We start from the raw sequence: 2,930 nt of genomic DNA, 5'->3' as shown, positions 1-2,930 counted from the left end.
TCATACGTATTAGCCAACCTTTTCTGAATGCGTAGTCATGAGGAATTAAAGCTGTGATTCAGGGAGAAAGGCAGGACTGTGTGTCCCGGCGGGTGTGGTGGTTGGGAGGTGGGTGCACACAGAGCATCATCTGACACCAGTCCCATTTGGATGAAGCCACTCCAATAAGTTCCGTTCAGCTAAACAGGGCTATTTTTACAAAGGTTACACTTTTTAAAAGCTAGAAGGGACATTCGTCTGGTGAGTGCCTATATAAAGGTTCTTAATTGGTTCTAAAGTTCCATGAATGCTAAACTTCATTTAAAACATACACAAGTATACTGAGATTTACTAGTGCCTGACACTGTTGTGACCACCCTGCAATAAAATTAACTAGTTTAATCCTAAAAACAACCGATGAGGCAGACCCTGTTACATCCCCAATTTACAGAAAAGGCACCGGAGGCCTGGAAAGTGTGAATCTGCCCGAGGCCACACAGCTGGGATGAGGGGTTCAAACCAGCCAGGTGGCTTCCTATTCTCATCTGCTGCACAGGTTACACCTGAACTTACAAATAACACTGTTTTTGCACGGAGTTCTATACATTTGTTTTTGTTTGTTTGTTTGGGTGTAGAAAAGAATTTCTTTATTGCCTTGCCAGGCAAAGGGGGACACAGCGGGCTTGTGCCCTCAAAAACTTGTGTGTCCCAACCCAGGGCTTTGGTGAGAAGTTTTATAGCAATGGTTCAAGGGTGGGTTGCTGATTATTATCAGGGTGTGTGCAGGGCCTGCTCCTTTAATCTGGCCTCAGGTGGTCTCCTAATGAGCTTCTCTGGTTCTTGAGGTTGTCAAACTGTGACCTTCTCTGGAATGAAGAACGCTTCATCAAGTACTTAACATCTTCCATTTGTTGGGGATTTTAGTTTTGTAGAGGAGCTCAAAGATATTGTTATGTGTATCCCTTGAGGCAGAACCAGGACCCTGCCCCTAGGCTGCACTAGTGTTTTCTGACTGCTCCTCCCTTGTCTCGGCATCACCTCCTTTTTCTGGTCAACAGCTGTTTGAACCTGCCCTTTGGAACTCAGGGAAGGTCATGGAGACTGAAACCTATTTCCTACAAACAAGAAACAGGGGACACAAAAAGGCTTCTGCGGCTAGGAGCCCCACAAGGTCCTGCTTGGCTTCAAGAGGAAAGCAGGAAAAAGGCAACATTGCTGCTAACAAAGCCTTAAGGAAAGGTGTTCCTTCACCAGTGGGTTTGGATGAGGACAGTGATTTTTATGAGGAAGTTACATCAGACCATCAATAAACTCTTTTAAGATTCTTCCATCCAAAGTTGCTCTTTTCTGTATTCTTTTTTTTTTTTTTTTTGCTGTACGCAGGCCTCTCACTTTTGTGGCCTCTCCCGTTGCAGAGCACAGGCTCCAGACGCGCAGGCCCCGCGGCCATGGCTCACGGGCCCAGCCACTCCACGGCATGTGGGATCCTCGTGGACCAGGGCACAAACCCATGTCTCCTGCATCGGCAGGCGGACTCTCAACCACTGCACCACCAGGGAAGCCCTCTTTTCTGTATTCTTTATTCGTGTTTATACCAATTATCTGTTCCTTGAGAATGTGAAAGAAGTTTCTGGTAAAACTTCCTTTTGAGACCGATGGGGGTGTGTTCGGGGCAAGCTGCTCCAAGATGTGCCACTCTGGCATGTGGATTATTTAGAGGTGAAAAGAAGCAAGACCCAAAGGACTCAGGAAGAACCTTTGAACTTCACCCTTACTGCCTAAAATATTTAAGATAGAAAGCCTGTTCCAGGAAGGAGTTATCACCGTAGATAACTGTAGTAAAGTATTGAACTAAGTGTGGTAAACAGGGAGGAAACTAGCAAGGCCCATCTGATCAAATACATTTGGCTTTTTTTGTTTGTTTTGTTTTTCTTAATTTTTTTTATTTTTATTTTTGGCTTTGTTGGGTCTTGGTTGCTGCACGCGGGCTTTCTCTAGTTGCGGAGCACGGGCTCTAGAGCGCAGGCTCAGTAGTTGTGGCGCATGGGCTTAGTTGCTCCGCGGCCTGTGGTATCTTCCCAGACCAGGGCTTGAACCTGTGTCCCCTGCATTGGCAGGCAGATTTTTAACCACTGCGCCACCAGGGAAGTCCCACATTTGGTTTTTTAAACAGCGTTTCATTGCTAAGTAGTTTTGCGAACCACTGACCTAACCCAGACTTATATTTTATAGATCAGGACACTGGGACCTAGGGACAGGGGCTGAATGGCGGATGCAGGGCAATCCCCGTGAGACCACACCACCCCCTGCTCCAAGGAGGCGCTCTGCTCGGGAGCCGAATAACAGCGTGACCCAGAGGACAGGGCACCAGCAGATCTCGGTCTAATACTGGCCCTGCTGCTCACATGCGGTGTGATCTCCTCCCGGAACCTGTTTTCTGTGGATCAGGGCTGTCACGGCACCTGCCCCCTGCCCAGTGAGGATGATATGAGGTCATCTGCATTCACTCAGAAAGCCAGGCAGCTTCCTCGCCTTCCGGACAATCAGTGGGGAGTCTGGGAGGCAAAGCTGAACTGTGAACTCATTTCATGGCCTCACAAACCTCCAGATCAGAGAGGGGAGTGGGGCTGACATTTAACCTCATCTCATTACCTGGGAAGAGACCCACAGGCACAAAGGGATGCCACCCTCCTGAGCACTTCCCAACATGGGATTTCAGGCAGACCAGACCAGGCAGGAAGACAAAACAGGAAGAGTTAGCAATGAAGGGATGCAGATGCCACCCACCAAGGTGAGATGTGTCTTCAAAACGGAGGTGGCCACACCCTGAGTCAACTCCAAACCACAAAAGGATGTGTGAACAACTCCAGGTTTCCTGACCACAGCAAAGAACTGGACATGCAGCTCACTGGGTGGGGGTCACTGCCCACTGCGGGGCAGGAGGGGACCAG

The sequence above is a fragment of the Mesoplodon bidens genome, assembly GCF_964165515.1.
Source record: "Mesoplodon bidens genome assembly, chromosome: 1".
Taxonomy (NCBI): domain Eukaryota; kingdom Metazoa; phylum Chordata; class Mammalia; order Artiodactyla; family Ziphiidae; genus Mesoplodon; species Mesoplodon bidens.
This window is presented reverse-complemented; position numbering follows the sequence as displayed.